Here is an 11467-nt window from a genome sequence, read left to right on the forward strand (position 1 = left end):
AAGAGACAGCTGGACACATCAGGGCACACTAAGATCAAGTAAAACTCAGAAAGCACTTCAAGTTTCTTTTTTTGTCCAAACTAAAAGAAAGTCCAGGCTTGTTTATCAAAGCTTTTGTAAATCATATGTAAATATATTCTTTGTGCTGATAGAAGTGACAATAATGTCCAAAAATAATTACCAGAGGGAAAAAAAAAAGGGAAAAGAAGCTGGACACATCAGGGCACACTAAGATCAAGTAAAACTCAGAAAGCACTTCAAGTTTCTTTTTTTGTCCAAACTAAAAGAAAGTCCAGGCTTGTTTATCAAAGCTTTTGTAAATCATATGTAAATATATTCTTTGTGCTGATAGAAGTGACAATAATGTCCAAAAATAATTACCAGAGGGAAAAAAAAAAGGGAAAAGAACCATCCCCTGAAGCAATTACCTTTATAAGCTTTGGACATTAAGTTCCTAAGCATTTCTTTAGCAGAACAGGTAATGCATTAATTTGTATTGATAATGCTAATCACTTTCCATCAAATTTATTAATGCATTTTCCATGTTTATTTTTGCATGCCAGAGCTTTCTACCATGCTGCTAGGCAAAATTAGATTTTACAGATAACCTAAACAAAACTAGTATTTATCTTTCTACCTACTAAATTAAATCAACTCAGAGAACCTTTCTATTTCGACATGTGTGTATATTACATTTGCATAATGTGAGCCTTTTAGCCCTTAATTTTCCCTACTCACTTTGGCAAAGATATAGCTAATGAAAATCAAACCTGCTGGTGTCTCTAGTGGGGGGACCCATATGAAGTGTGTCCAAAGGCTGCCTGAGCTCTGGCATTCCAGGAGCCTGTTGCTCTAGGGCAGCTGGGGGACAGGACAAGCCATGGAGGGAATTCAGCAGACAACAGGCCAATGATTGCTGTTCCCAGATTTGGTTAGAGTGTAGCAGTGCCAGATTCCAGCAATTGCAGGAAACCCTCTTGAGGGGAGCAGGGTGCCCATAAATACTACTCAGTGCACATTTTCTCACCCAAAATCATGCTGGAGCTGCTGCATAACTCTATATGCGGCATCCATCTCCTCCACGCTGTTGTCTCTTCAATTCTTACCTCTGGTAACATCTGCCCTTCTTACTAAAAAGATGCAACATGGTCTCTGATGTGAGAATTAAGGATTCTTTTTGCTTTGTGAGGCATGTAAGCAAAAACCACTCCTTGACTTGCACAGCAACTCAGTAAGGGCTTTTGGGTGTGTGAGTTAAAATCATGCATGTCATTTCTTATATATGGAACCACCTAGTCACCTTAAGAAATGCTGAATCTAGGTATATGAAGCATTTGGAACTTCATGCAAAGAATGTTTATGTTTTTCTGTTCTGTTAGCTACTCTCTAATGCTTTCATTATCATTATTAGCATTGTGTTGTGAGCCCTGGGATGCGGAAGGAGCTATACTGTGGGTTTGAGTGAGCAAGCAGGCATACAATACAAAAGTAAAACATAAACAGTAATTCTGTTTCCCTTGCAGCCTCAGTAATTTTAAGAAAGCTATTTTTTAGGAAGTTGAGTATTCTTATTTAGTTACATATATTCAAAATAAGTGAATATTTAAAACTAGCTCTGTACTGTAGACAGGGGAAGCACTACTTTCTGTGACTGTGTAATACTTAAGGCCTAGTATAAGGCTCAAAGTATCAATCTGTGCAGGCAATTCCAGGGCAAAGGGTGGCTTTCCTCTGTCTGCTGCTTATGGGTTTTTGATGCGGGGGGACTTTTGTCTCAGGTTTTGTTGCTCCATGCTATGTCAGATTGCATCGTCCCAAACTGCCTTCAGCACAGTATTTCTCCAAGAAAGTGGTTTGAGGTGCTAAACTTTAGGGTAGGTTTAACCGTACCTAGAAGCATATTTATTCAGCTGTTGCATATAATGTTTTTGTTTTAACATGCCTCTTTAATTTGTTGATAAGCAGTTTGAACAATTCTGTGTCTTACAACATCTGCTTTCCTTTAACGTTCTTCCCAGGGTCAGCGACTTTTTGAAAAATTGCTTGAACTGGCATCCCAAAATATTGAGATCAAACTAGTGAGTGATATTCTGCCCGTGGAATCAAAGGTATTAAACGACTTGAAAAGAAAGGGTAAGACCAAGGTCTTTATGTTGTTATGCCATTGACTGATATGTAATGTTCCTTTACTTAAAATGCAGACTCAGATGATGTCTAAAATGTACTCCAATGATATTACCCTATAATCCCTCAGCTTTCTCTGGTTCATAGTTATCAAAGATCTGAAACTCTGTTACTGCAGTTGATGTTTGCAGTTTGCAAGCAATTAAAAAGGTGGTGCAGTGATTGGATAGGAGTTTAAATTCACTGTAGCTATTTAAATGGTAGGCAATGTAACCTGAGAGACTACTGTAATAACTTGTGGGACAAGCTAGTTTCTTCTTTTGAGCAATAGCAAAATAAATTAATAAAACAATGTGTATAGTACTGATGATTCTGAAGCACTGGAAAATAAAGCATTGGTCATATTTAGCCATCTGACAAGGTTTTCTGTGCTGTGTATATTTCTTTGGTGTCTGTTCGCCTAAATCTCATAAGAGACTCTCTTGGGAGTTTTAGGAATGTCATACTTATTTCTCCTGAATAATAATGTGTTAGTTGTCTGTATAATCTGAGACAAGCATGATTTTAAAGCTAGGGTACACTTCTCAAAGGGAAAAAAAAGCCCTATATATTTTGATGGTGATCATTTTTGACACAGACAACTATATGGATTGCAAAGGAAATTCTGAAAAAATTAATTAAGCAAAGGAGTTGCTATGTGTGGCAGCTCCCTAATAAAGCATGTCTGGCTTTGGTAAAGAATAAAGAACACCTTTTGCTAAAAAAAATAAGTCTATATTTGTTTAAATTCCTTGTAATCTCCTCACTGGGCAAGTAAAAGAGTATTACTAATGGAAGTCCTCATCCCTTAGAGAGTTAATCTTTTAATCAAGACTGACATGTTATTAAAATTTAATTGCTACAGATACCTGTCATTTCATGACACTGCCTATTTCAGGGATTTGATTATTTCTGCTACATAGCCAAAAGTGATATTGATTCTTAGATAGCCAGTAAGAATACATCAGCTTTGTCAGACATATGTGAAGTAAGGAATTATCTTTTTCTGATGTGTTGAAAAAGAAGTACGTATATTAATACCAATGTCAGTGAAACTGTCTTTGAAAAAGTGGTTTATCTTCCCTGTGATTTTAATATCCCAAATTCCCATGACCCAGAGAAGATGAGAGATAGGGTCTGTACATTTATATCAATGTACTTGGCAACAGATATTTTAGCTATAATTTATTGAGAATATCCAATATCAAAAATGATCCTCTTTCCAAAAAAAGAGCAAAAATTTTTAGCAAGAAATGGCAGCAATGTTTATCATTAACACTTCCTTCAGTTTATGCAGGAATTAATCAGACCTGTGAGCTTTTTGAAAAAACAAACAGAACACAGGCTTTTACAGCTTTCCTAGCTTCAGCTTCCCTTATGCCTATTTCAGATTTCTAGGACAGGAAATTTTATGGTATTCAAATGAAACGATCAATATATTTGTGTTCTGAACTACAAAGAATCAGAGAAAATTGCTTTGTGTAGTAATTCTTGTGAGTTTTGCTGTCACCATTTTTGAACCCTGGAATTGTAAATATCATTATATACCTTTTTCAAAGATCAGTATTATAACTTCTTGATTTTCTCACTGTGAATTTTTTTTCTCATTCCATATTTTGGTTTGCTTATTTCTACAAATTCTGATATAAGTTAGTTTCAAATTCAATCAGATTTAATTGTCGTAATTTTATGTTGAAATGAACAGACCTTGTATGGACAACAGTTCATGGTATGTCCTGCTTGTGTCAAATAGAAGCTAGGTGGTAGGCTGGCTTGAAAAAATACCCCAAAACCCCTACCTCAATTTCCTTCAGTTCACTAATATTAACAACAAGGGAAATGGAAGATACATCTGTATTAATCTCTTTCATGTCTGCTGGAGAAAAAAAAATTACTGTTACCTACTACCATTGTCTTAGTGGAGGACAAAGATATTTTTAAGCTTTGCTATGCTATCCTGGAAGACCTGTCTACTAAAATTGTTAATCTCTTTGCCTGTGAGGTGCTTGGCCACCTGTGTCCTCAGAAATCAGGCAGAACTCATCCTTGAAAGAGAACTATGCGTTATCACTTGGACATGTATATTCATGAAGATAATTAATTGATTTTTTTCCCCTGCAACTGGTAAGATTTGTCTTTCAAAGTATGCCATGCACCCTTTTTAACAGAGGCGTTCCTTTCTTGATAAAGAAAGCAGTAAATATATCAGTAGCTCAGCCACGTTGTGAAGTGTCTCAAGATGGAAAACCAGAATATATTTGTCTGAACAGATCCAAACCCCCACTTGTGGTGCCTTTCTGATTTAGGCAGAGGAGAATCCAAGCAGTACTCAGTGGTTCATCAGCTAATAAATGAAGTTGATCGATCCTAAGCAGCAAATATGCTTGGCACCTGAGTCATGGGCAGTAGCATGGAGAGAAAGCACATGCATAGACAGTGGGGCTCTGGGAATTTCATCAATTCCTGAGTCTGCCTTCACTTTGCTAGGTGAGCATAGACTAAGCTTTTCATTCCAAGGCAGACTGTATGCAAGAGTTAGACTGTCTCCAAGTAGTGAGCTGTTCTACTAAATGTGAGAGACAGCCACTATTGCACGGAGAAGGTGGAAGAGCCTTGCCTTTCTTTTTAGCAGACTATGATCAGAACCCCTGAGCTGTGCCCTCATGCAGTGCAGACTGGTTCCTAGAGTCGGGATGAGGGATAATTTGATTATCCCAGGATGTACCTGTTAATACACTGCCTGGGAACCTTAAAAGGATGCTGCATTTCCTCGGCCCCTGGTTATCTACCTCGGGCCTCATCTTCAGGTAGGATGTCCTGTCTGACTTTAAGTAGCCACAACAAAGTTGCATAGGTTTATATGGAGGTGTTTGAAGAACTATACTTGGTCATCCATATGGTCTCATGCAGTGGTTTGGGGTTTTTTTGTCTGAGGAAACATGATACTCTACTGCTGTATCTCAGCACAGATGTTGAGACTATTTTTGCCAGCCAGATTATTCTAGCACATCTTTCATTTTTCTAAATAGGCATGCATGGAGCCCCCTTGCCTCTTCTCCCCATATCTGATGCAATATAAAATGCAGCTTTGATAGACCTTTTCCAACCCAAGGGTGCATCCTAGAGTCCTCCCTACAACCTCTCCAGCTTCCTATTGATTAACAGAGGAGAGAGTTGAAAATTTACTTCAGATTTGAGCTGATGGGGTAAGATAAAGCATAACTTATGTGAAGGGGAAAGCAGAACTGAACTGATGTAGAGTAACATAAGATTAGTAATCTACAGTTGCAATGTCAGTACAGACAGCTGAGCTAGCTGTGAAGCTGCAGGTTGGTCATCACTGTGATGCCTTTATTGATTAACAGAGGAGAGAGTTGAAAATTTACTTCAGATTTGAGCTGATGGGGTAAGATAAAGCATAACTTATGTGAAGGGGAAAGCAGAACTGAACTGATGTAGAGTAACATAAGATTAGTAATCTACAGTTGCAATGTCAGTACAGACAGCTGAGCTAGCTGTGAAGCTGCAGGTTGGTCATCACTGTGATGCCTTTTTTTTGTCCTGTCTATGTTATCCTGATTCATTTGAGCTAGCTGTAAAGCAGGGGAGCTTGATTACAGAAGTAGTCTAGCAGCTGCAGTGTGAAACATGGATTGATTTACTGTGCTAGCACATACCACACCTAGCGCTGTGGTGACAGAAGCCTCAGAATGCTGAGATCATGTACATTTACTGATAATTGCTGGACTGTGGGAGTGTTATTTAGTTGCATAATTAAGCATGCAGAAACGAGGGAATACAAGTCCCATAGCATATATTTATGAGACTTTAATTACATGATCAGATTCTATATTTTGCATAGAATACCTGCCTGCTACTTGTTATAATCTTACCACATTAATCGGAGGTTTTTCCCTTGTATTGAATGAGAATATGTCAAACATTTAATGCCTACAGCAGATGATGCTCATTCAGGGGATATTATTTCTGCTGGTAATGGCTAGTTTCTTTTTTTATCTTCATATTTAATGTATGTCTCCAGGCTTTCTTTATTGCACATCTGCCAGATCCTGCACTGAATGCAGAATGATTAATTTCCTCATAGGCTTTTCCGTGCTGTTTCTCACTGTGGTATCTTGAGTGCTCTGCAAATACAGTATTAATGAATTTCTTTTTACAACATCACTGTTACGTGAGGTTGCTTGCTGTGTCTGTCTCTCAGGGGCCTCCAGTGATTATTAATGGCAGCACAAGCACCAGAAGCCAGATATGAACATTTGTTTTCTATAGTCACAATAAATATAAAAAAGGTATATCAATAATTTAAAAAAATCAACCACCTATAAGTTCTCCCAGCTTGTGTTTTCAAAATTATTATTAAACAGGCTATAAACAGTGATGTTATTTTTATAGGACATATGTATATGAATACTGTGCATATATGTATATGACTCTCTTGTGAAAGGTGTGTTTGTCTGTAGGCAAAATTTGGCTCACTGTGTAAACAAATATGTTCTTCTTTGTCCTCCCTGTACTGTGACAGTAGCTTATTAATGCTTGTTTTCAAGATTATTGTTTTAGCCTTTTCTCAGCTGTGGCTCAGTCTACTAGACTGAAATATTTCTTGTGACCCTCCCCCTCTGCACATAATTGCATACCAGTCTTTGTTCCTCAGTAACATTTGAATAGTATTGTCTGCAATTAGCAGGTTGTTGTATCATTTCTTACGTGTACAGAATCTAAATCCCTCACTAATTATGACCTTATTTTAGCTGGCAGTGTTCATGCTTTTTAAGACATACCAATGGATTTTCTTCAGTTCACATTGCCTTCCTTTTCTGTTTGCATACATTTTCCCCAATACTCCCTTTTCATGAACCATTTTTCATATATTTGGAAAGAATGGGTTTTGTTTTGTCAGTGCTGGCTGAAAGGAGATATGAAAAGAGGAGTCTGTCCATGTCAGAATATGATTTGAAGAAAAAAACATCTAACTCAACTAATAACTATTGAATGTTAGTAATGAAACTGGAGAATAATATAAAGTCATAGTCTTAGGGCAGGATCTAATCACTATATTACACGTGCAGCTGTTACTTAGTGAGCAGTGCATGCACATTTGCCCAGGTTTACATTCTCTCTTAATCAGATAGAACCAAACCAGAGAAACTAAAAAGTTATATTATTGCAGGGTGACAAATAAATCAGTAGAAAGTGGAGCTCTAGAAACTTTTTGTGCATTTAGTTTTGTGCTATAGATTACAAACACTAGCACACACCATTCCATGACAAATTAATTTCAATGCCTCATATAAAACCATCAACTGAACTTCTGCTGTGAAGTGCACTCTTTACACTCCAATGGAACATGCATCAGATAATATTATTTTTATGGTATGTTGTGAAAAAATTTGCCATCTGGACAGGCGGAAGTCTCATCAAGATCTAGATTCAGGATTCTAGCTTCCCATTATATAAATGGAGTCTGTTTTCTTTTTAGTTTTTGCAGTGTTTTTACATTGATTCTCAACATTATCTTCACATGAAGAGGACTTAAAAGTCTTTTATTTTCTCTGAAGTCTGAAGCTTAGTAACTCTAAAAAGGTTTAGGCTTGGCATGCCTTCCGGAGTTCTCTAGCATGAGAGAATTAGCAGTATAAGGTTGTCACATCCACAGCCATTACAGGGTCAAAAAATACCTCAAGCAACCCTCACTATAATTTAAATTCTGAAGGCAACCAGGGCCTTGGGTTGCACTGACTCGTTTTCAAAGAGGGAGAGGGGGAAAAGGTTCACTTAAGCCAAAAATTCTATGTCTATTGCAGCCAGATATGTAAGCAATAAATTCTAATTCTAAACTCTACAGCATCTGTGTCTGTAGACTTAGAAATGAATACCTTTGCTGAGAGGAATGGCTGTGTGCCCAAGGACAGAGCCCTCCCACTGGTAACATGCACTTTTGCATTACAAAATATCAGTCTCATGCTTTCTAGTGGCTGTGGTTACTGCGTCAAAAATGCATAGGTAAATAATACTTTTTTTTCCTGATGAATTAAGGCCAGGTGTACTGTGAGGCATGTTTAAGCTGTTAGGTGTTTAGTAGAAACAGTATCATAATTCTTCTGCTTTGAAATTTGTAATTGAAAAGGTCTTTCATGGTAGATTGATCAGTATTTGAGTACATAATTTCAGTTTGCAAATGTCATTGCACTCAAGTTTGTTACTAATGTGTGTGTATTCATGGATTTGGCAGAAATGGACACTTTTGTATTTAATAAGTGCCAGCACAACTATGAGTGCTTGTAATCCGGCCATCTTGTGAACAGCCAAAGTGATTTGTCTGGTAGTAACTAGTCAGGTCCAACATAGCAGGTTTGTAACACAGGAATCATCTCCAAATCTTGCTTGATAGTTTACATGCTGGAATGGATTCTCACTGTATGGCAGTAATTGGTTTGAGCTGCTGACACTTTTTAGTACAGAAGAACCAATGACGGATGGCATTAGCAGAAATTAGTTATGACATTTTTAAAACATATGGATAGCATGCAAGTTCCTACCTACAGTTACTGAAAGAGCTGGTAGGAGCTGCCCAGGCCATCTAAGCTCAGAAAGCATCTGTTAGGTAGCTCTGCTCCCTTAGAAGAAATTTTTGGCACCCCATGCTTTCTCTTGCATGCAAAAGCACTAACACTATCTCATCCTGAAAAGAGATGAAGGCTAATGGTCCTACAAAGGGGTCCAAGGCAAGAAGGTTAATTTATTTTAGGTCAATTTTGTGTTGTCCATTCATGTGATTTTCATATCCACTTGAAGCCTGTCTTCCTAGAACTGTGCCTTGGCCAGTCACAGCAGTCTTGCTGGTATGATTTGGTATATTTTTGATTGCTCCTGGTTTGCAAGCAGGTTTCAGCCTTCTCAGTCATGTCAAGTCTTTTGTCTGTCACCTTGTTCACATTTTTTAATGTCATCTAGACTGAATTGTAACTTCAAACCTGGGCTGCTCTGAGAAGACCATCATCTGAAGTGTCATGACACTTGGATTGCATTCTTTTAGATTCTTCGCTGCTTAACTCAATCAATATAACATTTCTGCTTCAAACCTGCATTTAAAGTATTGTGTTCAAAGTTATATAAGAAGTTGCCAAACGCGTTGAAGAGCATTAATAAGTATCCAAACCAAGCTGACACTCTTTGACACCATTTGTTCGCTTATCATTTGATGAACACTTTGGAAAGGCTACTCAACTACGCCTATCCTTGGGCTGTTGCATTCAGTACAATTGTAGAATAAAGTACGCCCATGTGACCAGATCTTGCTGGTTTATACAGCATTAGTTACCAAACGTAATCTCTGTAACAGGGATTTGCCACTAATGCTAATGCTGATCTTTCTGGGAATCTCCTGTACAATTTTCAAATTAACCTTAGGTGTCTACAGCACTTTGATGTGTTATGAATTTTTACACAGCCTACTGGTTGAAAAGCAAATTACATTAAGCTTCTTCCAAAGTAATTCAACTGGAAGCAAAGTTCCCAGATTGAAATCTCTCTATTACTCACCGTCATTTCTATGTCTTACTGCATGTCCCTATAGAGTGATAGTCTCCAGTGCTTGTGCTTGACCGCAGTGTGCATTCAGCCTGTTTTTCTTCCTGTTCTCAGCCCTAATACAAGGGATGGTCACCAAGTCCATGATGTGATTACTGGGACTTGAAGTGCATGTGCTGCCTTCTAGTCTCGTTTTTGTAGAGATCCCAGTGGGCAACTGCAAACAGTCCAGTTAGGCAGCTCCTGTCCTGTACCCTGCTGCCATCCCAGATGGCTCTGAACTGCTCCATCTCTGTGTCTTATGTCCTTAAGCTAATTCTCTCTATGTTGTGTGGTTTGGAGGAAAAAAAAAAAAAAAAAAAAAAGAAGTCCTACATACCTGGTTCTCCACCAGTTCAAAATGTCACAGGGGAGTAATATAGCTATATTCCTGTCCTTCACAGACAGTTGCTGATATTTACACTGGGCTAATAAGATGATTTTGTGGTCTAGTCCCTCTGAGACACTAAAATCCTCTGTGATTTCAGTGTGCTGTCACTTTTATTGACTGTATATTGTGTGTGTCCTTCACCCAGCTAATAACATAGAATCTGTAGAGTTGTGGCTTCCTTCTAGTTTGCTTTCTACATTTCAAATAGGCTGTTTGAAGGAAAGTCTATCTGTGTTAAAAAGCTGCTAACTGACAAGCCATTGATTTGTATCCCCTTTGTATTTCCTCAAATTAATGCATTTTTTCTCATACACTTTTTATTTCTTTCTCAGTCCACTGTGTAGATTTTTCTGCTTTTGACACCAGGGTTTGTCCATTTGTCTCTTTAAAAAGCCTCCATTTTAATGTATGAAGTAACTGAGTGGCCAGGCTAGAATGCTGAAGGCCTCAAAAATGCATCTGGCAGGCTGGTCAGAACAATAGTGAATCAAGCATGAGACTCTTCAATCTGCTGCAGCAGAGCTGCAGTGTCTATTGTACATGCCTTCTTTTATAAAAGAAGAGGCTGTAAAAGTGTCTTGGTCTTTCAAGAACTTTAGACCCATGGTAACAAACAAAAATTCAGGTTTAGTTGCTGTTTGGACTAAAAAAGCAAGAAGGAATTTCCACAGTCCCAATCTGCAACAGCCATCAGGAATCTTTGTCTACTTTTGGGTTGTATATCATCAGTTAATACCTGCTGAAGTTCTAGCACATGCTGAATAAAATGAAATTAGGACCAATTTATGTACCCCAAAACTGTGGTTAGCCTTAAAACTCCTAGAAAAATTTATTTTTTCCTTGCCACAAATTTATTTGTAAGGGCTTGGAGAATATATCATTCTGCTTATGTAGTTAGAAAATAAAATATGTTCCTCAAGTAACTGGAGAGTGGGGGAGTGAATGAATAACTGAATGAATACCTATCATAAATGAAACAATGAATGAGTGGGCAAGGGCAAGAGTGAAATTATGAACTGAAGTGGAAGAAAGTGAAGGAGAGGGAAGAAGAATGACATCAGGGGAAAGTAGTGGGGAAAATTACATAGAAGGAAGGAATGAATCAGAAGAAAGCAAAGGGCAGAAACTAAAAACTGAGTAATTAATTCAGGGAAAGATCAAAATAGAATATTGTGAAAAGGTGAAACATGTTCTTGATGGGCTTGTGACAACACAGATGAAATGAGAGAAAAATAATTGGAACCGAGATAGGAATGATCTGAAAAAAACGGAAAAGTCAAAGGCTGACTTGGCACGATAATAGGACAGAATTGAAGGAAAGAG

At 37.8% G+C, this 11467-nt stretch overlaps 1 protein-coding gene across 1 annotated transcript in view; it reads left to right on the top strand.

The window, feature by feature from the left end:
* Window positions 1-2018: 2018 nt before the first annotated feature.
* PLD5 (phospholipase D family, member 5) overlaps window positions 2019-11467 on the top strand; it is a 54821-nt gene continuing 45372 nt past the window's right edge. The window contains exon 1 of the mRNA XM_009073076.1: window positions 2019-2133. The gene's annotated coding sequence lies outside the window, so the exon portion shown is untranslated. The remainder of the gene's footprint in view (window positions 2134-11467) is intronic.

This window comes from Acanthisitta chloris, unplaced genomic scaffold (assembly GCF_000695815.1).
Source record: "Acanthisitta chloris isolate BGI_N310 unplaced genomic scaffold, ASM69581v1 scaffold10594, whole genome shotgun sequence".
In the NCBI taxonomy this organism is placed as follows: Eukaryota; Metazoa; Chordata; class Aves; order Passeriformes; family Acanthisittidae; genus Acanthisitta; species Acanthisitta chloris.